Source organism: Podarcis vaucheri (assembly GCF_965113315.1).
Source record: "Podarcis vaucheri genome assembly, chromosome: 2".
Lineage (NCBI taxonomy): Eukaryota > Metazoa > Chordata > Lepidosauria > Squamata > Lacertidae > Podarcis > Podarcis vaucheri.
In genome coordinates, this window is record NC_138760.1 from 55162688 (window position 1) to 55188374 (window position 25687).

The following is a 25687-nucleotide window of genomic DNA, read 5'->3' on the forward strand; positions in this document are numbered from 1 at the left end:
GAGTCAGACAACATCTGGAGCACCACAGACTGCCCACCCCTGTTGTAAAGGGGAAAATGGGTCCCCAGCTGCGTTACACCTCGAGGAAGCACAGGGATTTCCACTTAAGGGAGTCCTCTCCCATGAGCGAAGGATGACAGATGGAGTGTGGTCTCCATACCTCCCAATGGAGATGACCATTTGGAAAGCACACGTTGGGGAAGGAGGTGAGCAAGACACCAAACGGTGACTTTCCCAGGCAAAAGCAAACATCCTGTGTGATCCTGACTAGGCACAAAGTATGGTAAACAGAGCATCTGTCATAACCACATCCTTCTGCTGCAGTCCAGCAGCCTCTGTCACCAGGCAGCCAGGAACAAGCACTTCACAACAACCTGACAAGAAGCAGATGGCAGCTCCAGGGGCTGCAGCTCCATCCGGCTCCTTGGCAGCCTCTCCTTCCCCTCTGCTCTAAGCACAGCCCTCAGAAATTATCCCCACCACCCTTCTCCTCCTCCCTCACCAGGCAGACACAGTACAGGGAGAGGTGTGTGCTGTGTGATAAAGGAAAGGTCTGTCGCTAACTCCAGCAGGGAGAGGGAGAGCAAGGCCCTAATCACCCTTCGAGAAGCAAGGCACTCGTGCTTCCAATCATCCTCATGCTTCCAATCATCTCAAAACAGGCAAAAATAGGTAGATAGATAGATAGATAGATAGATAGATAGATAGATAGATAGACAGACAGACAGACAGACAGACAGACAGATAGTCCAGGTTTCTACTCAGTAGGAGAAGAAAACAGCAACCCCCAAACATGACACAATTGGTTTCCGCAGCATTTGCCAGATGCTGGAAGACACTGCTGTGTAACATGCAAGCAAAACACCTTTCATCAGGGGTCCTATGAGCTTTCTGGATGCCTGAATTTCACACCGGAATACACACTCCTGTATATGCTGATGCATTGACCTTCTCTGAAATTACCGGTGTCCATTCAATATGTGCCACATCTGCATCTTTGCTTGGCTTCTGAAAAGGATCTGAGCATTTCTTTCTTTCTTTTGTAGCTCTGATTCCATAGCTGGAGGAAAGGTAGGAGAGACTGGCTTACCAAGTCTTGAGATCATCTGAAAAACTTACCAAAACCTCCCCGATCTGTAAAATCTGTGTTTCAGAAACCCTGCCAAACACAACATTATATCCAGACAGAGAATAGATTTGGGTTGGGAACCGAAAGTTAAAGCCAAGTTTGGGAATGAGCCACAATGAGTCAAAGGGACAGGGAGAACGAAAGGACAAGACGTCATTGCCCAAATAGTTTCCAAAAATGATAAATCTCTGCAAACATAAAATGAAAAGCAAAAAAACCACAGCCATTTGTGGAAGGTGACATCTAGTGTTTCTTTTCATCTTCCTAACCTTCCTAACCATGCCTCCACCTTAACCCATGCCAGCCATAAACCAAAGCTTGGTTAAGCATACTTTAGATAATTGATTAGAATGGGCTTAGGCATGCCTAGTTCTGTGTTGAACTGTAGCCAGTTCAACTGGCTCAGAGGCCAGTCCACCTCCCCAGGGAACTGTAGGAACTATAGTTCTGTCTGTGAGAAACCTAACGTAGCCAGGAACCGGTCATCAGCAAGCTACATTTCCTAGGATTGTTTACGGCAGGGTTGAACAGTGTAACATATTGGACCAATAACATCATTACCATCATTACACTCACAATGATATCATGACCTCACGCTCATTTTAAAAGAGAAGCAAAATTGGCTGAAACTAGATTTTGATGGACTGGCACCAGTCACAGTCTTGCTGTGGACTAGCATCCTGAGCTAGCTTGCCACCTGCGACTCTTCCTCAAGATTGGCTGTTCATTGTCCTTTGCAAGGCTTCCAATCCTCAGACGTGTGACTGCTTCCCCCAGTAGCCAATCCTGTAAGAAATGCAGAAAAGAACAGGTATCAGCCAGTGATCCCAAGAGCTACATCAAAAGGGTCAAAGGCATATCCAACTCTGAATTCCCTCGTCTGGACGTGACCTACTGGAGATATCATGGTACTAATTCCCCACCAGTCATGGGAGAAGCAAGTATTTTTCAGGTATCGTACAGCGAGGTACAGCAATGGGAAGCCTCAACAATCCCACGGAGGAAATGACAATCTCACTTCTGTGATAAGTGCTTGACTCCCTCCATTCACAACACCGTTCACCTCTTCTTATAAGACCCCGCTACTTTCAACGTATAAAGGAGCTGAACATGATGAACCATGCAAAACCAACCCTATCTCTTAAGATTCATTTTTAAAATATTACTATTACATTCATATCCTATCTTTTCTGCACTTTCCCGTTTTATCCTCTCAACAACCCTCTGAGGTAGGCCAAGCTGAGGGAAGGTGACTGGCCCAAGGTCACCCAGCCAGCTTCCTGGCTGAGTGAGTTGAACCCTGATCCCCTACCTCCTCGTCTGACACTCTAACCACTGCACCACATTAGCCACCCATGGTAGTTGGGGACGAACAGCTCCAACCCAAACCCACACTTGCCTCGTAAGTGGGAGAGCAGAACTAATTCGTGCTCAGGGCAAGATGCTGCCATTCTCTCCCTACTGTGTGCTATAGTGTACGAAACTAGCCTTGGACCTTCTGCAGAAAACTGGTTAGAGGACACAAGCTTAGCTCAAGAGTCCATCTGGTTTAGCACTCCCTTTGCCTCCCACAAAGCTGAACCTGATGTCCCTGTGAAGCTTAGAGGCTGAGCAATGTTTCTTGTTGTTTGCCCCTGTATCTGGTATAAAGTCATATATTGTCTCTGAACATGGAGGTAGCATTTAGCTGTGATGGCTGATAGACCTGCTTTCCAGCCATGATACGGTTATAAAAGCCTCTACTGCATCCAATAGGTGCAGAATCAGCCACCTCTTTAACATACAATGTAGTCAAGTCCACAGGATTTTTCATTTGCACGTGTCGATACTATTCATGCACATCTTCCATGTATACGAACAATTACATTTCACTGAATAATTAGTCTTGCTTTGCATCCTCTCCCCAACCCCCATAACTCGTTTTTCTTATGCATGCAGTCAACTAATCTGTTCTGTATTGCGTACATTGCATTCACCTGAGAAAACTGCACCCTATTGCACATGCTTAGGGTGATTCAAGGTCAGGTAAAGGGGTGTGGGTATGGTGGGGTGGCCACCCCAGGGGCTATGCAAAGAGGTATAACGTTGTCCAAACTGAAATGCAAGATTTGTTAATAATGCCTTATGAGTTGTAATGTCTTTGGGCAATGATGGCTGTTTTATCAGAAGAGCTTATTCTAGTGCACATGGCCCCTTGGAGAAAATACTGTCTTGTAACGAAAATGCTTTAATAGCAAAGAGGAATTGATCTATGCAATGTTACTCCTCTGAAGCTCTTGCTAAATGATGCCAACGCTAATAACACAAGAGGCAGGCACAGCCCCATCACTTTCGAACAAGTGGACATGGGCTAGAGATGTCAATTTCACTTCTCTTGGTTTCTTATTTTTCCAGTCATAAATTAGTTCTTCACATATCTGCAGCAACTTGCATTTAAAAAAACCCTCATGAATTTTCCCCCAGCATGTTCGTGGGAATTTCTCATAATAAACACATTTCTGTATGCATTTTTTACTTATGTACACACTTTTGCAAGCACTTTCTTCTCATATAATGCATTTCTGTATGTCATTTTTCACTAATATATTCAATTTTGTGCACACTTTCCCCTAATATATGCATTTTAATAAGCATTGTTTGGTTGGAAAACAACACCGCAAAATTCGGAGGAGTGTGAATTTCAAAGGCTGGCTATGTTTTAGTTCTTGTATTGTTTCAGAAAGTGCAAACTGAACAGATTCAGCTTTGAATGTGAACTGAACTGAATTTATTTCCCATCCCTAACATGAACCAATCAATACCTTTTAGATGTATCTGTTATCCATCTTTGGCCGTTTACATGTTAAAATGCAGCCAGGTTGTTTTTCTCAACTTCAATCAAAGCTGGTTTGAGGGGGGAATGCATCAAAAGGCCAAGTACAGAACTGCTTAGATAGAGAGATAGAGAGATAGAGAGATAGATAGATAGAGAGATAGAGAGATAGAGAGATAGAGATGATAGATAGAGAGATAGATAGATAGAGATAGATAGATGATAGATGATAGATAGATAGATAGATAGATAGATAGATGATAGATAGATAGATAGATAGATAGATAGATGATAGATAGATAGATAGAATATGTATAATGATGCATAAATGGCCACCCTATGTGTGTGCTAGATTTGCCACTTCTAAAATTTCCCACAGCTGGAGTACAAAATTCCACTGAATTGGGTTCCTTGTAAATGGCACCCCATGCTATCTGAGGCCAAGCAATGGAGAGGGGTGAGGTGGGTGGAGTGTTGGAGAAGGACACCTTTTTTCCAGGTATGGAAATCCAGAGTGGCTCCAGCATCTTGTTCCTACAACAGCCATTCAGATGCCTATGTGAAGCCCACGAGCAGGACACGAGCACCACAGCAAGAAACTCTAGGACTTGTGGTGTGAGCAATTAAGGGCCATGTACCTTCCTTAGTAAGAGACCCACTCGCGCAGTAACTACAACACCCAGAGATCTCCAGTTCCTGTTGGCATTTCCTATAACATTGAACTACAAGTGGTAGTGTATAGTTAAAGCTATGGTTTTCCCAACAGTGATGTATGGAAGTGAGAGCTGGATTATAAAGAAGGCTGATCGCCAAAGAATTGATGCTTTTGAATTATGGTGCTGGAGGAGACTCTTGAGAGTCCCATGGACTGCAAGAAGATCCAACCTATCCATTCTGAAGGAAATCAGCCCTGAGTGCTCACTGGAAGGACAGATCCTGAAGCTGAGACTCCAATATTTTGGCCACCTCATGAGAAGAGAAGACTCCCTGGAAAAGACCCTGATGTTGGGAAAGATGGAGGGCACAAGGAGAAGGGGACAACAGAGGACGAGATGGTTGGATAGTGTTCTTAAAGCTATCAACTTGAGTTTGACCAAGCTGTGGGAGGCAGTGGAAGACAGGAGTGCCTGGCGTGCTCTGGTCCATGGGGTGACTAAACAAATGACTAAACAACAAGTGGCAGAGTTCCCTGTGCAGGGCAGGAGTGTCAGTCTGAGGGTCTCATTCCTTCATGGACAACCCTCTGGGGTCAGTGTGCCAGTGGTGGATGGCACCACAAGGAAAAGTGGGTTGAGAAGCAGATGCAGGACCTATATGGAAGGAGAAAGAGCCAACCAGGAGCAGCAGGAGACTTGCAGCAGAAAGAGCTACAAATGCCATAATCGTGACGGACCTTTGATTCTAGAGAAAGTGAGAGCCACTGCTACTGCGGTGGCGGCGGCTGCTGCTATTGTTTACTAAGGCCCCTAAAAGTATTCTTGGCAGAGAGGAAGGACAAGCACCATAACATTCAGGGACATCGAGCTCCCAGGAACAGAAGGCGCCATTGCTGCAAATAGGATTTAGAGAGCACAAAATGTATGCAAGTTCAGAGAACAACTAGTCCCAAGGATTGGGAGCAGTATTGAAATGGTGTTTGTTGCTTATGTGTAATGAATACCCACAGCCTGGTGCCACATCTGGTTATAAATACAAATCAAGTGGCCGGAAATGTAAGAGGCAAAGGGAGCTAAAGAAGCTAAAGGACACCAATCAATCCTCCCATTTTGTTTGCAGTAGATGTTTATGTGAGAGATGGGAGGGAGGCAGTCTGTGACACAAGGTTGTGCCGGGCCCAGATAAGTGATGCTTGGGCCCTGATCCTATCACATCCTGTCCTGCCTAAACCACAAACCCAGCCATGAACGTGACCCATGAGCCTCTCTGGAAAAACAAGAGCTCCACATTCTCTCGCTCTCTCCCAGGCCCAAGTCAAGTTCTCAGCTACTGCTTCTGCCCCTTGGGAGGCTGAAGCCGGGGATGGGTTGTCCAGGAACTCTCATGGAATGCCGACCAGCTGAGCAGCCTGCAGTGCGTGTGGGGGAAGAGGGGGAGCATCCTCTGGGAAATAATCCCAACCCCTCATGCTGGATGGGAAAATGAGTGAGATCCCTCTAGGCAAGTCAGTGTGTCTAACCTTTCAGCTATCCCAGGATGCTATGAGAAGACTGAAGGGAGTACACAGTCTGTTTCTGTGGCCCCCTCCTGCTTTTTCCCGTTAGTGGTGCCTGCACAAAAGAGCCTTGGGTCTGGGTAAGAGCCTGCCTGCCTGGTGAGCATGCAGAGATTCTGCTGCAACAGCAGCCTGCCCAGTGAAGAGAGAGAGCTATTTTGAAAGGTACAGAAACAGGCCTATATTGGGAGCGAGCCAAACCACAATCCCTGGTTCAGATATAATGCTAAGCTAAGGAGCATGGTTTGTTTCTTCCCAGCTTTGGCAGGGTGGAATGAAGCAGATGCTCATATATGGTAACCTGTGGCTTACTGTGACATGCAAACATAGCTGTTGTGGGTCTACAGCTGATGCCAAAGGCAGCTGGTGGTAACATAGGAAGAGGCTACTGGATCAGGCCAGTGTCTCATCAAGTCCTTCTTCCAGTGGTCATTCAGAGACCTTTGGGAAGCCCCAAAGCAGGACCAGAGGGCAGCAGCACTCTCCACTCCCATAGTTTCCAGCAACTGGTATTCAAAGGCTACTGTTTCCAACAGTGGAGGCAGAACATAACCATCAGAGTAGACTTCTCCATGAATTTCTGTCATCCTCTTATATAGCCACCATGGCCATTTTTGCTCTGTTCCAATGGGAAATCCAAGTGTGGTTTCTATGTAGCAGACAGAGAGCCTGACAATCACGTTTTTTTAATCTCATTTGCCTCTGCAACAACTGCCACATTACATGGGAGAATTGGTCACCCTTTGTATCAGCACACAGAAAATTTAGGCTCCAAGGATGAGTCTTTAGGCACATAGCCAATACTTTTCCTTTGCTTAGTAGAACTTAAGCATTGCAGAAAAGAATATAAACAAGGTTAACAACATTATAAAAGGCAAGTTAAGAGTATAAATCTAAAATATTGATTATTAATGAAGAGCTAACCCCCCCACCCCTAATTAAACCATAATTACCAGAATCAACAAGCAAAAGTTGATACACAACCTCCCAAAAGTCAGAGTGAGAGATGCTTCAAGGAAGAGACATTTATATCCAATTTTCCCTTTGAATAAGATTCTCCCCCTAAAAAACTTTCTCAATTATCAAAGAAAAACAAGACTACATTCCACAAAGTACCCAACTACATAAAAGGATATGACAGATCAAATACTGAAATACATCCATTGCGACTTCTGCAATAATTTTGACTAAACATAGGCTACTACCCAGCATCTTAAAAAGCAGAAAGCAGAGACATCACCTTACCAACAAAGGTCCGCATAGTTAAAGCCTTGGTTTCCCCAGTAGTGATGTATGGAAGTGAGAGCTGGACCATAAAGAAGGCTGATCGCCAAAGAATTGATGCTTTTGAATTATGGTGACTCTTGAGAGTCCCATGGACTGCAAGAAGATCCAACCTATCCATTCTGAAGGAAATCAGCCCTGAGTGCTCACTGGAAGGACAGATCGTGAAGCTGAGGCTCCAATACTTTGGCCACCTCGTGAGAAGAGAAGACTCACTGGAAAAGACCCTGATGCTGGGAAAGATGGAGGGCACAAGGAGAAGGGGACGACAGAGGATGAGATGGTTGGACAGTGTTCTCGAAGCTACAAACATGAGTCTGACCAAACTGCGGGAGTCAGTGGAAGACAGGAGTGCCTGGCATGCTCTGGTCCATGGGGTCACGAAGAGTCGGACACGACTAAACGACTAAACAACAACAGACTACTACCATCAAAGCAAAATAGTTTTAGCAACATCTAGTAAAACTATATCAAATACAAACAATTGCTATTTTTAAAAAAGTGTATCTGGATAGAAGTTACCCAGACACATTATCTGACTTATACAATAATGTGTCTGGTCCACATCTGAGCATACTAAAAGTATCAATGTTAAAAATGGCACTCACTGTGAACACAACTTGTTTAACTAATGAATTGTTTAACTTGTTTAAGATGAATTAAAGGTAAAGCGACCCCTGAACATTAAGTCCAGTTGCGGACGACTCTGGGATTGCGGTGCTCATCTCACTTTTCTGGCCAAGGGAGCCGGCATTTGTCCACAGACAGCTTCCAGGTCGTGTGGCCAGCATGACTAAGCCACTTCTGGCGAACCAGAGCAGCGCACAGAAACACTGTTTACCTTCTAGCCAGAGCAGGACCTATTTATCTGCTTGCACTTTGACGCGCTTTTGAACTGCTGGGTGGGCAGGAGCAGGGACCAAGCAACGGGAGCTCACCCCGTCACAGGGATTCGAAACGCTGACCTTCTGATCAGCAAGCCCTAGGCTCTGTGGTTTAGACCACAGCGCCACCCGCGTCCCTTTATAGAGATAATTAACTTAGGCCAATTTAAGGCTTTCATTTTATAACAGGAGACATAGGGATATCGGTTCAAGATGAGGAATGAGGACTAGTGATATATCAGTCTAAAATGCAAATCTGGCTTATCGCAAAAACAGAAAGATGCTCTTTATTCCCATTGTAACAAATTTAATTGTGCTGCACCGGGGTAAAGAAAATCAGCTATAAGGCCTGTACCAATATCCCTGGAAGCAGCAAAAATGGGTGCAGAAGAGGGAATATTTGCCACACCATCTGAATTGGCAGCCTTCACTGCCTTTTGTGGAAGTGAATTCCATTGCCTGGAGATTGTACATTGTTTCGTGCTCAACTACACTCAATGAGCATCCTTCAGACCTCTGCTCTTTGGGGCTTGGGCTGGCTTCATGCATTACATTTTTGTACTTGGGCACAGACCCATGAGCACAAAATAACGAGGTGTGTATCCCGCCAAGTATGAGAGGCGTGTGAATGGAAAATTATTATTAAGTGAAAGACCCAGTAGCAAGAACCAGGAAAGTAATGGGACCCCACACTCAAATCTTTTAAAGGGGCCACTTTCTAGATTTCACACACAGGCTTGATGGGGTCCACGTGTCTTCTGTACTCTCATGACGACACCCAAGTACAAAACGTACCATGTGAAGCCACCCTACAAAGTGTGGGGTGGGGGTTTGGGGAGTAGAGGGAAATAGAAGGGCAGAGAGCACTGTTTATCAGTGCTCCTCCTTTACCCCAAGGCTTTGGTTTTCAAATCAAACACTTATGAGAAAACAAAGCGAGATCCCAATCTAGTCCCATAGTCACAGGCTGATTAACCCTGAGTTCAAGCCCAGGCCCCCACTTTGCCTATAAATAGCTCTGCCTTTTCCTTTCCCATCCTCCCGGCAGGGGCTGCGAAATGCCTGCCCTTTTATGGTCAAAATGGAAGATTCCTAGAGCTGAGCAGTCCAGATCTCCCATGTTGGGGCTCAGCCAAGGGGCTCAGGGGGGATGCAGCGCTGGGTCTCACAAGCTGCTGCTGCTGCTTCTCCTCAGTGTGTTCTTGGACGGGATAAATCATAATGTCAAGAACAAAGCACAGGTTTTCAGGGCCTTAGAGAAGAGGGTTGGTGGAATGCAGGCGTTTTGGAAGTTGTGGTTAGGAAACGTTTGGTGCTGTCTTCCTCCACTCTCTCATGTTCCCTCTCCCCTTCAGGGACCAGACATTTTGTTCTGGCTCCGTGATTGAAAGTTGGATTCTCCTAGTAAAGGATCAAAGGCATCTCATCCTCTGCGGTTTTTGAACTATATGGCCAAATCAGGGCCAAATAAAGTGAATTTGTACATGATGTTCATGGAATACATGAACATGTGTAAATATATCAAGGATACAACAAAGCGCACGATGAATGATTCAGGTTTGTGATTGTGCAGTTATCTTCATGGTTATTTAAAATGCATATAGTTCTTATGTGTGGGGTTTTTTCCAATGCTCTTTAAGAAATTTTCATTTATATAGCAATGATACAAAAAAGGCATCCCATAACGAACAAAAGGGACATTAGCAAGTGTGATTTTTTAATTACCGTATTTTTTGCCCTATAGGGCGCACTTTTTCCCCTCCAAAAATGAAGGGGAAATCTGGGTGCGTCCTATGGCGCGAATGCAGGCTTTCGCTGAAGCTTGGAGAGCAAGAGGGGTCGGTGCGCACTGACCCCTCTCGCTCTCCAGGCGTCAGGAACACATCCACAGCCTAGGCAGCCCTGCGGGAGTTCCTGCAGGGCTCCCCATGCTGCGCATAGCAGCCTGCCGCCCAGCACGCAGGGCGCCCTGAAGCAGAGAGCCCCTCGCGCCGGGCAGACATCTGTAGCATGTTGGAGCCCTGCAGGAGTTCCCGCAGGGCTCCCCATGCTGCGCATAGTAGCCTGCTGCTCGGGGCGCGGGGCGCCCTGAAGCAGAGCGCCCCCCGCGCCCGGCAGACATCGGCCAGCCCCACAAGCTCGGGGGACAGCAGGGAGGCGCAGCGCCGCCATCCCACTGTTCCTCGACCTGGTTTGGTTTCCCTGACCTGGTTTGGGGGGGGGAAATAAAGGGGGGGAATTTCCTTTATTTCCCCCCAAAAAAACTAGGTGCGTCCTATGGGACGGAGCATCCTATGGGATGAAAAATACGGTATTATTAAAGAAGAGTCTTAATGCATCTGGTAATCTTTGCACACATGGCATTCAAACATGTATTGTATGTGTGCTTTAAGACGAAAACTCTGAAAGAAATCCACATCCCAATTTTCAATTTGCAGGCATGGATTTAAACTACAAAATTCAAATTCTAATCATTAAACTTTCATTTTAGAGGATGGCGTTCATTGTTTAGCATGTATATAAAGGGTGAGGAAGAGATGAAATCTTGGTGACAGCCGTTAAGCGTTAACCCACCCCCTGTAATGGAGTGTTGGAATTCAACTATAAGCTTTCTAATTTTAATTTGTTAAATGCATCACCATATACAGAAGTCCAACACTATACCAGTATCAGTTTCTATGATGGCTACATAGATACCCGCCAGCTCCTAAGAGCCGCGGCAGTTATGGCCCCTAATGGCTTTCTTGTTGTTGTTTGTTTTTGAAGGGACTTGCCCCCTCAGTGTTCAGAGGGTGTTTGGCTCTGCCCCCTGGCTCATTGTAACGTCACACGCATAACATCAGGAAATCGCATCAGACCCCCTCAATCAACTTGAGAAGATGGCGCCTCTGCTTACACACATATATAAACTGGTATGCAGATGTGGCATAAACCAAGTGGCTTTCATGACTGTGCATATTTCTACATATTTCTGAAAACTGTGTGAGTGCAAGAGGAATAATAGCATGAGTCAGGATTGTTGTTTGGTACGGGGATGGCAGACCCTCCAAGTGTCGCTATTTTCCAGGGACAATCCTGGATTTACGAAAGTCGTCCCAGTTTCTGATTTGATCCTGGAATGGGCCACTTTTCCTTAGGATGTCCCTATTTTCATTGGGGAAATATTGCAGGTAATGGCAGGACCTCGTTATTTTCGACAGTATGGAGTTATCTAACCCTGAGCCATCTGAAGGCTCAGATGGCTTCCCTGTATAGGGAAGTTTTAAAAAAAAAGTTTAATGTTTTATTATGTTTGAATATATGTTGGAAGCTGCCCAGAGTGACCAGGGAAACCTAGTCAAATGGGTGGGGTATAATAATAATAATAATAATAATAATAATAATAATAATAATAGGATGTCCCTATTTTCATCAGAGAAATGTTGGAGGGTATGGGATGGTATCAACTTTGGGCAAGGCCTGCACAGAACATGAAAGTGCTTTGTCCAGAGGGATGTCAATCTACACCAGTTTATTTTAGGAGATGCAGTTACTTGGTGCTCTCCAGTGAATGGCTCGGCCTGCTTATGGATGCATGCCTCCCCTTCAGACTTCTGGCATCCACTAGATAACACAGAGTGAGCCCACTGAAACACATCTGGGCCATAAAGTGTGATGTGGCCTTGAGCTGCCAGGAGGCTTGGGCCCAGACGCTGTCCATTTCATTCCAGAACAACATTGCACAAACCTCGAGAATGCTTATGCTTGGAACAGAGTCAGTGCTGAGTCACAGCTGCTCTTCTTCCTCTTGCTTTCAGAAGCAGATTAAAGGATGCTTCCAGGCAGGGGTTTAATATTACAAACAGGCTGTTCAGATATCTTTTAAAAAAACACACAAAAAACACCACCCAGGGAAACTGGCAACAGTTGTTTTTTTTTTTTTTAAAAAAAAACAACCCTTAAAAACTGTATTGGGGAAATGTTTGCATTTCTTTTTAAAATGTGTTGTATCGATGTACGTTTTATGATATGGTGGTATGTAAATGCTTTTGTAAATATAAATAAATCTTGATTAAATGAGGATAACATATGGGTCAACATAATTAGGTGGACACCAAGGAAAAACGTGCATGCATGAGGACCATTGATCCCACAATAAAACACCCACCTGGAAGCATTCAAAAGGAAAATGGGCACATGGTGGCAAAAGAGCAATTGGAAACCTGTCAACTGCCCCAGATTTTGTGTTCATCTGACCTACAGAGCTTATTGACAATGGCTCTTTTGTGTTGGTTCATGTACCCTCATTTATGAGCTCATTGTCCATGCCTATTGTTTTTCACAGGGCTAGAGGAAATGCAAGGGGTCTAGTTCAAGGTAGTATATGTCAGCTGTGTCAGGGCAACTGGGCTACTCAAGAAGGTAGCAAAGAGGTCCTGGTAAAAAGGACAAAAAACGACATAGCACGATGTTGGTCTCATTCATGTGGAAGAGCAACTCTTTTCTCATAAGGTGAAATTGAACATTACATGCAAATTTGTGTAAGGAAACCCTGATGACCACTTTTGTTAGAAAAGTCGGGAGCAGGTGTTTTGGAGTGGAGAAGTCAAAGGCAGAGGAGGTGCTTTCCCCTTTCCCCATTGCAGCTCCCACCCCACAAGCTGCTTAGTCCCACACAGAATTCAAGGCTCATGTTTGCGAGCCACCGGGAAGCCATGGGAATGAAGAATGGGCTGGATGCTGGTGACGGTTGCAGCATCAGGAAAGCAGCTGGTGGGGAAATGGTCAAGTACCTCCCATCTCCTGCTGTGTTTATGTTGCAAATCAACCCCTCCTGGACAACCCTACAAGGAGCTGCAGTTGGGCTTAAGTGCACACCTTTGTCGGTAACATGTAGTTTCAGCCCTTAGAAAATCCTGTTTGTGCTTCTCTGAAACTGCCCTTAGTTACATTCTGCAATGCAAATGGGGGCAGCACAGGAGAGGATTAGCTGCTGGGTCTGGAAAAGCCAAGGCCCCCCACCCCCACGAGCAATGAAGTTTGTTCCCGAGAGCAATATAGATTTCCAGCAGATAGCGCAGCTCAGAACAAAATGTGCTCTCCGTGACACAGACAGCTCCTTCCTGCATCATCTTCCCAGGCCTTTGTCTCATCTCAACCTTTTCCATATTCTAGAGTCTCCCCATCCCACATAAATTTTCTTCCCTCCTTCTCAGTCTTTCCCAACTAGCTTTACACCACATCTTTCAGCTTCCCAGTTTGCTGCTCGTTCTCCCTTTCCATACTTTCAGAAATACCCCAATGATCTTAATCTTTTCTTAACTGTTTCAGCCCAATTCAGTCGGCAGAAGATGCTGGTAAAAAAGTCTGTTTTCTAGGAATTGCTGCTTTAAGGCAAAAAAGAAAAAAGGAAAAGCTATTTTTGCACGTATTGCAGGGATAGGGAACCTGGTGCCCTCTACCTCTTGTTGGATTCCAGCTACTATCAGCCCCAGCCAGCATGGCCAATGGTCAGGGATGATGGGAGCTGGAGTACTAGCTATTTTACTTTGGCACCTGAGTACAAACTCTCATCCCCACCCCTTACTAACAGCAACAATGCAACAATGTTCAATAATGAGCAATGTCCTGTCCTTTAATAAGCTGCCTGAGGTGGCCACCTCACTCTGCCTAATGGTAGGGCTGGCCCCAGGGCACCCAGTGTTTGCTGGGATGTAACTGCTATGCAACTCAGTAAAAAAATATAAAAAATAAGTCAAAAGTCAAACAAGACTGCAATAGCAGAAAGAGTTTCAGTTCTGGGGCATGTGAACTGGTAGGTCTGGGAGTGACACCTCTTGATCTGTTTACACATTACATTCCTAGGACAGAGGAAATGGTCTGCAGGATTCCTTCCCAAGGGAGACACAGTCACGTCACTAGGCCCGTTAGAGGAGACTGATCTCTTTTTACTGGCGACGTCCATCTGTTGCGAAGCATTTGAAGAAAAGAGAAGGGAATACAAAGGGGAAGTCCCCAGAGTGACATTTGAAATGGTGATAAAGTCCATGACTCTTTGTTTCCTGCATATGGAAAGATTATGTGTGCCAAGCCTTGATATAAAGGGAGACCACCAGCACTCTCCACTATATGGGAGGGCAGCTCTCCATCAAATACTTCCCCTTCTTTTTATATGTCTGACAATTGTGTAAATTGAAGCATATGAAGTAGGGCCAGGATTGAACCCACTGCCTCTGCTCAGAACCTGCACATGTTTATTTATTGATAGGTCCTCTTTTTCATGGGTAGTCATCATAGCGATCCATAGTTAAAAGTAGAAGTCGACAAATGTCCCTTCTTTTTTGCTCTTCAAAATATGGCAACCTTATTAACCATTTTAAAAATTCAAAGCAGTTTTTAATAATACGTATACTAGGGGCTGCTGTCTCTGCTCACACTGCTTGCCCATCTTGCCTGCCCCAGCATTTTAAAACCACCATTTTAAAACCAGCCTTCACTTTTGCACCACTCCCTCACCATGACTTCATATAAATCCAATAACGTGATGAAGCACTAGAAATCCTCCAGTGGGAGCTGCACTAATAGACCCTGATCATTTTTATGCATGTAGGAAGATATAATAAAAACATGTAAAAAAAATAACCACCAACTAACTAATAGAGAAAGTTGTTTTCTAAATTGCCTGCATAAGCGTGGCAGCACAGAAGAGCTTTCAACAGACGTTTAAAGGTTGAAACAGAAGGTACCTGCTGACTCTCTGTTGGCAGAGCATTCCACAAGATGCGGCTAATCACACAAAAGGCTCTGTTTCATGATGACGTCCAATGAGCCTCACCAACTCAGGGGACAACCAGCAACACTCTGTGGATTATCTCAGTGATCAAACTGGGATATAAGGATTTAGGTGCTCTCTAAGGTACCCTGGGCCCAAGTTGTTCAGGTCTTTGTAAATGAATACAAGGACTTTGAACCTGTCTTGGTAATCTCTGTTATTAGTAATCTCTGTGAACAGATCCTGTGAACAACTTGCATGTATGCAGACTTGCTCGGCACAATTGGGAACCCCGCAAAAAAGGAAGAGAGAGAAAGAGACCCCTATGCACATCCAACTTGTTCACTTCGGGACTCTGTGCATACCTTCCTTATTTTAAACCAAAATTCATTTGACTATAACCACAGCAGATGGCTCTTTGTTCAAAATGGCTGCAGAACAGATTGGTTCTCCAAGCTCTCCACCAAGGTTCTTATTTTGAAGATTTAAAGCACAGTTGTATGTGTGCTTGCATGAAAGCCCACCCCACTGTGTTTATTAGGATTTACTCCCTTGTGAGTATTCTTAGAATTGCAGTCTTAATCTGGCAATCCTACCTGTATACACACACGAGAGAGAGAGAGAGAGAGAGAGAGAGAGAGAGAGAGAGAGAGAGCTTTGTTATTATATTAGTCTGTTCATAAAATGCTGGTGGTAAGTACATGCAAGTACATAATTACTCAAATTTAGCTGGATTATGAAGTCATAGTTCGCTCTTGGTGATGTCATAACTCACCATTGTTGGACTACTGGGTGAAACGGCTAATTGCAATGAACACACTGATAATAACTGTGTGTGTGTGTGTGTGTGTGAGAGAGAGAGAGAGAGAGAGAGAGAGGGGAGAGAGTGGGGGGAGGAGAGGAGAGGAGAGAAAAGAGAAGAGAAGAGAAGAGAAGAGAAGAGAAGAGAAGAGAAGAGAAGAGAAGAGAAGAGAAAGGCCCAATACCAGGCTTCCTCAACCTCAGCCCTCCAGATGTTTTTGGCCTACAACTCCCATGATCCCAAGCTAGCAGGGCCAGTGGTCAGGGATGATGGGAATCGTAGCCTCAAAACATCTGGAGGGCTGAGGTTGAGGAAGCCTTCCCTATACATGTCACACTCAGACCACTGACCCATCTAACTCAGTATTGTCTACACCAGTGGTCTCCAACTTTTCCAGACCCAGGACCCACCATTAACCCAAATATATATTTCGTGTGTGTGTGTGTGTGTGTGTGTGTGTGTGTGTATATATATATATATATATATATATATATATATAATATATATATGCAGGTTTTGGTGTCTTCGGGTGTCTTCCCGTGTAAGAGTCGGGGTGTCTGTGCGACGTTTCGACGAGGTCTCACTCGTCATCTTCAGGCTGGTGCTTTCGGCTTCTTGTTACTGGAACAGAGCAGAGTCTGGTGTTTGAGTTCCTATAAATACTGTTGAGGGGTGTGGTGTATAGCCTCCAACGTTCTGGGCAAAGAGGAAGTTCCTAGATTAGTGTGCCTTTTCTTCTTTTGTTCCTTAATTACTTGAGGGATATCTTGGGTGATTTCATGAGTGATATTCTGAATACCACTGGGTGGGTCATTAAGTGTAGATTAGTTGCTAAAGCTTTCGTGTCTTGACCTCTTGAGCTTGTGAAGAGTTTTTCTGAGAAGATGGCTGTGCTGCATTTAGTTGTGCTCTGGCTTGTATATATATTTGTATGGTAGTGGTGCTGCTCTTGTGACCCACCTTAGATCAGGCTGTAATCTGGTAGTGGCTTCCAACCTGCCAGTTGAATGGTTCACATTGATTGGCAGCAGGTCTCCAGGGTTTCAGACAGGGAAGCTTCCCCAGCCCTATCTAAAGATGCCAAGGATTGAGCCTGGGACCTTTTGTGTACAAAGCATCTCCTCTACTACCATTCTATGGCCCTTCCTGCATATACCCTCCAACATTTCACAAGTGAAAATACTCAGAATCATGCTCCTGTTCTCATACCAAGATCGCTGCCTAAGCTGCCTTCTCCTCACACCCCCTACGCATCACTTTCCCTCTACCTGCTGCAGAGGGAAATTGACTATTAGTAGTTTCCTTATATAATGTCTACTTAAACATTTAATCTCAGAACAAATCTTGTTATATGCATCACAGAAGAGCTGCAATATGGACAAATTCAGCAGCAATTGGATAGACAATTAAGGCAAGGGAATGAAAGAGGTTGGAGCAGTGTGCTGACACCATGTGCCTGCAAGTTACCGGTACATGTATGTGCACTAGAGTCAACATATATTTGCCCTCCTTCCTTTAGAGATTCAATTTCTAGGGGACTCAGGTAGACAGTTGAACCCCAATAACCACCATGCACATGTGTATACATTGTCAAGAAAAAGGCATTCTCCTACATATCCCCACAAGACTCAAATGGGAGGTGGTGTTTTACCAGGGGCAAAGTTCAGAAACTGGAGTAGTTGGAGGTACAAGATTGATTATTTGCCTACTATTATAATCCCCCTTTGGCTTGGTCTCTGCAGTAGGAGCTAAAATGCAACAAAAATGAGAATCCCAAAAAGGAACTGGAAGTAGAAGCAAAAAAATCCAGTGGAATAGTTGAATGATATATTTATTGATCCAATGCTTTTCGGACCTTACCGGTCCTACTTTAGGGAAATCTAAAATCAATTTTAAAAATATTTTACATTACAAAACCAATCTGAGATTTCCCAGGAGAAGGACCAGGAGGATCCAAAAATGCATTGGATCAGCTTGTTTGACTTTTGACTATCTATTCCTTTTTTAAAAAAATGAAAACGCCACTGATGGAGGCATGTTCCCTACATATGCATTCCACTGACGCCCCAGAATGCTCTTTCCTCTCATCACTATCGCTTTGTGCTCAGAAGACAGGGGAAGGGGGTGGGAGAAAAAGAGGAAGAAAGGGAGAAGAGGAAATGTATAATTCTGATAATCAAAACACTTCCTTTAATGGGCAGTAGGCAAAGCAAAACTGAGCTTTGCTGAGTGCTGGCTTACCCATTTTCCCCCAGGCTCTGCTGACACTGTTAAATATGGGAAGAAGTAGAGAAGACACCCCCCTCCCATAATGACCATAAATAGATGACGGAATGAAAATGGGAGTTGCTGGAGCAAAATGTTAGTGGTGGCTCATATGATATGCTGACTGTTTTGTGCCGTTTCATGAGAGTGAAGTTCTCTTTAAAAGGACAATATCTTTATGGGATTTCAGTAGGTGAATTACTAGAAATGCAGGCTATTTCCTCATTGTCTATAAGAATCCTTTAACCGCCCAGGGCTGTCTTCTGCTAAGATCCCTAGACAGCAGAACAGACTGCATAGAGGGGCCCCTGCTCCAAGAGAAGACCATGCCAATGCTATCAGAATTGACTTGTACTCACAGCATTTAATCAAAACCCAAAGGATGTGCTGTAATAGCACCCAAGGCAAAAATTCATATGGACAAAAACTGCAAAACAACCTGGTGATGAGCAGTTGCAGGAGTTTGCCTGCGTCACATCCCCAGCAGCATCCCATGAAAACAACAGTGTGATTCCAAGGAGCTTCTCTCTCTCTCTCTCTCTCTCTCTCTCTCTCTCTCTCTCTCTCTCTCTCTCTCTCCCCTCGCCTCCAAAGTACGAAATGCTTGTGTGGAAGTATGGAAGTATTGGCAACTGGTTGGCCACTGTGAGAACGGAGTGGATTGGCCCTTTGCCTGATCCAGCAAAGCACTTACGTTCTGAAGACTTATAAATTCTTGAGTTTCTCCCATAGAAATTATCCTGTTCTCCAGCCTTACTTCAGTACATTTTCTTACAATTAAATCTGTCAGTGTGACACTGGACATTTTACAGGTCTGCTGCTCCAAAGAGGCTCCTAAAATGATCCACCCTCCTCCTCCCCTTCTTCTCCCCCATTGACACATGAGCTCTCTGATTTATATGAATTTGAGAATGAAAAGCAGAGCAGAGAGACTTGTAATCTGAATGAGTATCCTTAAATAGTTTTTGGATTCATGTTATGAAGCAATTTAGGCAAAATGTGTAACGAAAACACTATAAGCCTAACGTGGAAAAATAATCGGAAAGGTGGCAGACAGATAGAGAGATAATAGAATGGCTGTGGAGAATAATATGACAGAGCAACATTTCTGAGTCCATTATTATGGTCCCCACTTACTTTGGACAATACCAGTATCTAAAATATCACACAGTGTCCACATCATCCATTTAAAATATCTGAGGCCACTTTGACACTCATGGCTTCCCCCCAAGATTTCTGGGAGCTGTAGTTTAAGGGTGTTGAGAGTTGTTAGGAGTCTCATCACCCTTAACAACCTACAGTTCCCAGGATTCTTTGGTGGAAGCCATGAGAGTCAAAGAGGAACAGAGTGCTGAATGGTGTAAAGGTAAAGGTACCCCTGCCCGAGCGGTCCAGTCTTGACAGACTCTGGGGTTTGTGCGCCCATCTCACATCTATAGGCCGGGGACCAGCGCTGTCCGGAGACACTTCCGGGTCACGTGGCCAGCGTAACAAAGCTGCATCTGGCGAGCCAGCGCAGCACACGGAACGCCGTTTACCTTCCCGCTGGTAAGCGGTACCTATTTATCTACTTGCACCCGGGGGTGCTTTCGAACTGCTAGGTTGGCAGGCGCTGGGACCGAGCAACGGGAGCGCACCCCGCCGCGGGGATTCGAACCGCGACCTTTCGATCGGCAAGCCCTAGGCGCTGAGGCTTTTACCCACAGCGCCACCCGCGTCCCAGAAGAAGAAGATGTGATCAAATATTTCCATATAGCCACGAAGAGCTATGGAAAGTAGATATGTGTTTGCATGTAGTAAAACCAAGTTGCACTGTCTGCCAGAAACACATGTGACACAGCAGGCATATGGCACACACCATACGTACGTTCATTAACACTGCCTGTTACTTTCTGATTAACACACATTGAAGCACATTAACACTCGGTTATCAATTTGGGGCTGGGTAGACTGGATGCCTGGGCACCCTTCTAATTCTTGGAATAGCCAAGCTAGGTTCCTGGTGAGATGACAGCCTGGGTGACGGGCCATTAAGGGGAACAAAGGAAGAGGCTTTGTGTGAGAAGACAAACTTCAACTTGCAGGTGGTTAGAAGGACAAAGGCAGAGTTGAGAGTGGAGAGTTGAGTGATGTGAGCTAGAAGCTAGGAGCTGGAAAGAAGCAGGTGGAAACCAGAAACAGAGACAGGATTGATTTCTGCTTGAATCCAAAGCTGTGGCTATGGGTGAAGTAAGACCTTCTTGGGGTGTTGATGCTGTGAACCCCTCTATTGTAGGTTTAGGTTGAATATATGTGTAAATAAACCATATATCATAAAGATACCACAGTTTCCACTGTCCCTCATTCCAAAGGAAACATGAACCCCGGGTAAGCCCCTGGAACCCCTGAAATCTTGCACCATTCAGAGATTGGGGTGATGCGCAACAACTCTGTAGACAATGGGAGAATGGGATGAGACTTGCTGTGCCCCCAACACACACTCAGTGTAACTTGTGAAAGAGCCTGTGTGTGTACAACTGTGCAGGCCCCAGGTTCTGTACATGCATTTGGGAACCCTGCCTTGCCTGATGAGCTCCATGTGTAGGCTCTTTCACAAGCCATGAATCTGGGCTCAGGGTAACCAACCTAGTACCCTCCCAATGTGGACTGCAGCTCCTGTCATCCCTGACCACCGGCTATGCTTTTCAGGACTGATGAGAGTTGTAGTCTGAAACATCTGGAGGTCACCACATTGGCCACCCCAATTGGCAGTGGAAGTGAAGACGTGGACTGCTGTTCCATTTGATTACCATAACGTGTGAAGAGGGCTATTCTGTAACAAGCTGGTGGCCGCTTCCAGCCTTTAGTTTCCCTGCTCACATATTAAAAATAAATAAATAAACTTCGATAACATAACCTTGCAGCGTGTCTGTACAAGAGGCTAAGTGCTGCTGGGTTTGCCTTATCTTCCGCATTAAAGGCTGTTACACAGGACACAAAACCTGCAAGTGTTTTTGAATCCATTCTTTGTATAATTCCTGCCTTTTTCCAGCATTCATGTACCTGAAAGTCACGTTTGACCTGTCTACCGTTTCAGAGGTGCATATTTTCGACCATTTCCCGACTGCTTCAGCTTTAATCCATAAAGTACAAGAAAAAAAGAATGAGCAAAGAGGACCTAACAAATTACTGCAGTGACTCACCGGCAACACATACAAATTCTTTCTATGCCGTTTTAAACAGAGTGCTTCTGAAGAGGAATAAAAGAAAGTGCTGGTGTAGAAATGTTGAAGGAAAAGGGGAGGGCAGAGGGCAGTTTTTCCCCCTTTTCTTTTCTTGGACAGAACCAATTTTCCAAGCCTTTCAGTTTTGAAGCTGCAAACGTATTTTGCAAGCTGTAGGTTGTTTTTTTTTTTTTTAAAGGAAGAAACTTAAATCATCTCCAGACAACTTTTTGCAAGTGGCAAAGGAAATACTGCTCTGTCCAGGAGCAATTCAGAGATGCAGCCTGTCTAGACAAAGCTTCCCCCTAATTTCCTACCGATAATTGTTTTGGGAAATCTGCACACGCATGTTCTGGAAAAGAACTCCTTACCTACCAGCTGGAAGGCACTAAAGTGGTCGGTCCTCTATGCCCATAGTGCTTTGGAACTGGGTGCCAGAATTGCTCTAAGTGGCTGAAGAATCAGCCCCTGCTCTGCCCACCAGTCACTCTTAAATGTCAGGAGACTGCTCAGTTGTCAATCTGGCCTGTTGGAAGACTAGACTTGTGCATATGGGAAACTGCCTGGGCTCCAGGGCAGTAAATTGGCTTATTACCCAGAGTACTTTCTTACCCCCAGAGGTTCCACAGTATGATACTGGGGTGGCCAACATGGTGCATTCCAGATGCTATGGACTACAACTCTGAGCATCCTTGACCATGTTGGCCTGGGAGGAGTAACCCAGAATGTTGGCTACCCCAGTGTTCTACCATGCAGAAAGATAATTCCTTGCCTCCCAGCAACTCTTAGGATACCTGTGAAGTCTTTGCTTGCTGCGCCTTTGGCTGGTGTGTGCCAGCTTTCTCCACTGGACAGCCCCTGACTGCAGTTCTAGTCGGGCATTGCCACACACCACCAGAAGTGCCTGAAATGACCAGGCATCCCCCACCCCCAGATCACTACATGCTGGCACGCTAAATTCAGCAACTCAACATCTGTCTTGGGACCACTGCATACTGGTGAGGCACTCCTGGGAGGTCAGAATGATCCATTTGCCATTTTCCACTTCAGGGTGGGAGGTGGGGAGGGCAGTCTAGGTTGGAAATTCTTCTGCTTTTTATTTTTCCCAACTTGGAACATGCTTTGGAACAAACAAATGCCAGCAGCTCCCGGAGACATCTGCGTCCTAGAGCCAAGCAGCCAGCCTTTGTAGTGCTGTCTGGTGATTCTGGGAGAAGCAGCCCTTTTTTTACCTTATACCAGGGCAGGATGCAGCACCATTGATTTGTCAGTGCAACTTGCTCAGAGCTAGCCCTGGGGAGCTTGGGCAGGTAGGGGACTCTCAGGGGAAAGAGGTTTCTTAAGTTTCCTGAGTACGTTCTAATTATGCTTCCCACAAAATGCTGTTTTATTGAAGATTGGCGTTTTCTTTTCCTGTGCTCTGCTACAGCAGTTCTCAACATCCATCGCTCTGCAGTGCTTATGATAACCATCTGGAAAAAGACACCAGGATGCAGAGATGAAAGGGGCTGCCGGGCAAACAGCAGCAGACTGAGATGTCATGATTCTGCTGAAAAGGAGATTATTGTTATTTTTTTTAAAAACCTGACTGCTGTGCTAGATCTTCTGCTCCCCATTTCCAGCCATTGCACACCACATCAACTCTCAAATGTTTGAGGGGTGTATTATGGGGGGAGACCAGTTAAGGTGCTCCAAAACTCTTTGAGGGTGGAGATTCTCAACCTTTTCATTTCTTCTGTGCATTTGTCTCCATCACTCTTTATTCCTTCTTTCCGTTCCCATCCCAGAACAAGAACCGGTTCTGATGCAAAAATAATTCTACCACCATGCAGAAGTTAGAAGAAAAGTCATTGCATATGGGGCACAGCTATTAGCACAACATCTAAGAACAGGGAAGCATTAGAGTCACCACCTATATTGCTTTTATATGGGTATTGTACAAGTAGATGTTAGACATTCAACACACAGACCCATGTACCTGTAGAACACATTTGCCACAAACATGCAACCACCCACTCACACCTATGCATCCACAGACAGTAGGTAGGAACGTACCTGTGCTTGCCCACACCTGTCATGCACTAGGCCCTTGGTGAGGATGGGGAAGGTGGGCGCCGTCTCCTCTCTTCGAAACACAGAGGGCCACACTGGAAGACCAGTGTTGACACTCCTTTTTTAAGCCGCTGGCACAAGGGGTCCTGGGTGAAAACTTTTCCCTCACTGCTCAGAATCTGGAAAACCTTTTACTTTTACCTTATATGAGCTGAAAGACGATGCTGCACGGCTGACGGCCTCATCTGTCAGTGGTCCTGAGGGCAGCCATTGGCTGGGGGCTGGTCACGTGGTCCCGCTGCCTTGACCTGCGACAGTTCAAGCGAATGTTGGTTTTACCCCCTAAGGAAGGCGTGCTTGACAATTTTCATATTTCTTCTAAATTTGGAGATTTCAGACAATGCTCAGAATGCCAGAAGCCCATGTGGAAGTCATTAAGACTGCGAGGGAAAGAGGGAGGGAGAGAGGCAGCCAGTAAGGGGGGGCAGTGGAGGAAAGAAGGAGGGGTGGCAGGGAAAGCTTTGGGAGGTGGGGCAAGGGAGGGAGAGAGGCCTGAGGCTGTTGCCAGCTACATGCCTGGGAACGTAAATGAACTCACTCAGAGAAAGTTGTTTGTAATAATTTACTTCCTCTCCAGTTTTTCCTGCCCCATTTGGGAAAGCAGAGAAGTGCTGAGAACCACATGCTTGGAAGGAATAAATCCCACTTTGCCAGTGACAAATGTGGAATACCCTCTGCCTGCAAACTGCAGGAGATGAGAATAACTAAGGGCAAGATCAATTAATGCACATTATTTACTGATTAACCCCCCTCCCTTTAATAACCACTTTATACAAACAAGGTGGACCCCCCCATTCTTTCTTTATATGTTAGTGATGGTGGCTCTGTTTGTGCTATACATTTAGAGAAGTATCGTGCCGCTTTAAACAGTCACCATGGAAACTTTGGGAACACGGCATACAGTTCTGGTCCCCTCGCCTAAAAAAAAAAAGAATATTGTATGGTTGGAAAGGATTCACAAAGGGGCAACTCAAAGGATGGACTCCCCTACGAGGAAAGGTTGCAGAGTTCGAGACATTTTAGTTTAATGAAAGGGTGAGTGAAGAGGTGGCATGATAGAAATTTCTAAAATTATGCGTGCCAGGAAGAAAGTGGATAAAGAAAAGTTTTTTCTCCTTCTCTCCTGACACTGGAACTCATGGGAACCCAATGAAGCTGAGTGTTGGGAGATTCGCGATGGATAAAAGAAAGTACTTCACACAGCGCATAGTCAGACTATGGAACTCCCAGGAGGCAGCGATGGCCACCAGCTTGGATGGCTTAAACAGAGAATTAGACAAATTTGTGGAGGAGAGGGCTGTCAATGGCTACGAGCCACGATGGCTGTGCTCTATCTCCAGAGCTGGAGGCCCCAATGCTTCCAAATACTAGCTGCTGGAAATCACGGAAGGGGAGAATGCTCTTGTACTCGTGTTCCGCTCCCTGGTTTTCCATCGGCATCTGGATGGCCACTGTGAGAAGAGGATGCTGGACTAGCTGGGCCAATGGCCTGATCCAGCGGGCCTTTTGTCAAGTTGTGGGTGAACATATCAGACGACACAGCAATTCTTCAAACAGCTCTTGTTTATTCACAGGCCAGAACAGAACAGAACAGAACTGAAGGGTTCAGCCACCTGCTTATATAGAGCTCCAGTACAATGTAACTGTAACAATTTTCTTAAACTATCCAATCACTGAACGCCACTTTCGATCCCTTATTTGCATAACTATCTACAGTATCCCCCTGCTGGCCCAGGGTGAGAACTTCAGTACATAACACCTTTCTTATGTCCTCATGGTTCCCCACCAAAGAATGTAGTTTGCTAAGGCTGCTGGCTGTTGTTAGGAGACTCCTATTCCCCTCTTGGGCCTACAGTACTTTAACCATTAATCCCTCTTCCCAGGGAGTTCTAGGAATTGTAGCTCTGTGCCGGGGAATACAGTTAACTACATAGTAACTCACAGCACCCTTAAAATACAGCCCCTGGGTTCTTTGGGGGAAGCGATGAAGTCTTTAAAGATCCTGCTTTAAATGTGCAAGGCAGATGAGCCCTGTGTCTTATGCTGGTGATTCTTCTTATGTAGCCAGGCAGCAGTATTCTGGATCAGTGAATCTAGAACATGTGGAACAGAATGTATATTGTTCATCATGAGTAACTGCAGCCCAGGAGTGTACTGAGGATTCCATGGGGTGGGGAGTGGGGAGTTGGAAGAGATCTCGAGATGTTTCCTGGCCTGGCTTAATCTATCTTGT

At 45.3% G+C, this 25687-nt stretch overlaps 1 protein-coding gene and 1 long non-coding RNA gene across 5 annotated transcripts in view; one reads left to right on the forward strand and one right to left on the reverse strand.

Moving 5' to 3' along the window:
* Window positions 1–1623: 1623 nt before the first annotated feature.
* Window positions 1624–25502, reverse strand: LOC309526809. 4 transcript variants are annotated; one of them, XR_014216932.1, is made up of 4 exons: window positions 25385–25500; window positions 24313–24372; window positions 23596–23702; window positions 1624–1915 (listed from the first exon to the last, which is right to left on the reverse strand). It is a non-coding gene; the product is annotated as an uncharacterized lncRNA (long non-coding RNA). The 4 variants fall into 4 exon arrangements; XR_014216931.1 differs by lacking the exon at window positions 24313–24372 and having other exon boundaries at window positions 23596–23834; window positions 25385–25502; XR_014216933.1 differs by lacking the exon at window positions 24313–24372 and having other exon boundaries at window positions 25385–25496.
* The window catches only part of SH3TC2 (SH3 domain and tetratricopeptide repeats 2), a 350436-nt gene continuing 350045 nt past the window's right edge, over window positions 25297–25687 (forward strand). The window contains exon 1 of the mRNA XM_082213005.1: window positions 25297–25308. The gene's annotated coding sequence lies outside the window, so the exon portion shown is untranslated. The remainder of the gene's footprint in view (window positions 25309–25687) is intronic.